Raw genomic sequence first — 784 nt, 5'->3', positions numbered from 1 at the left:
CACTCTATTGGCCCCTGGAATGCTATTAATAGGACAGTGCTGGATGAGGGGGTGAGGGGGAGTGAGAGACAGGGCAGACTTGCTGCAAGGCTTGCTAACTGGATGCCTTTAATATCCTTCATTGTTCTTTACCTCAAAATGTTTAGGGAGGAGCCTGTGGCTTGGCCACCAAGCAGAACTCGTGTACAGAATTTTGAACGTATTAAAAAGTTAAGCTAAATTTGAAAAAAGCCAGCTCTAACCTAAAAGACCCTTTTTCGAAATATTCTTTCTTTCACTTTCTATTTGGAAGCCAAAACAAATTTTTAAGTTGCAAGAAATTTAGGATGAACACCCAAATGCCCTTTACTTAGACTATTTTGCACATTTTGCCATATTATCTTTTTTCTCTCTCTTTATACATATACATTATTGTTATTGTTCTTATTATTGTTATTATTATTGTTGTTGTTGTTGTTGATACTGAATAATTTATGTGTATTTTGCAGACATCATGATCCTTTGCCCTCAAATCCACCTTGGATCTTTTATGAACAAGGACATTCCCTTGCCAAAAAACATAATATTTGTAGGTAGAGTAAAAAAAGGATCTGTGGAAGCCTTTGTAACCCAAGTATGGGCCAGTCCAAGGGGCTGATTGTGGGGCCCTGTGCGGGCTCCCGCTAAAGGCCGAAAGAAAGGAGACGAGACACCACTGCAGGTCTGGAGGACTTTATTGTTACCATAAAACATTTTTTCCCATGTAGAGAGACATGAAATGAAGGTTGCATTCCCATCTGGTTTG

The sequence above is a fragment of the Pteropus alecto genome, unplaced genomic scaffold, assembly GCF_000325575.1.
Source record: "Pteropus alecto unplaced genomic scaffold, ASM32557v1 scaffold23, whole genome shotgun sequence".
In the NCBI taxonomy this organism is placed as follows: domain Eukaryota; kingdom Metazoa; phylum Chordata; class Mammalia; order Chiroptera; family Pteropodidae; genus Pteropus; species Pteropus alecto.
Note: the sequence above shows the minus strand (reverse complement) of the source record.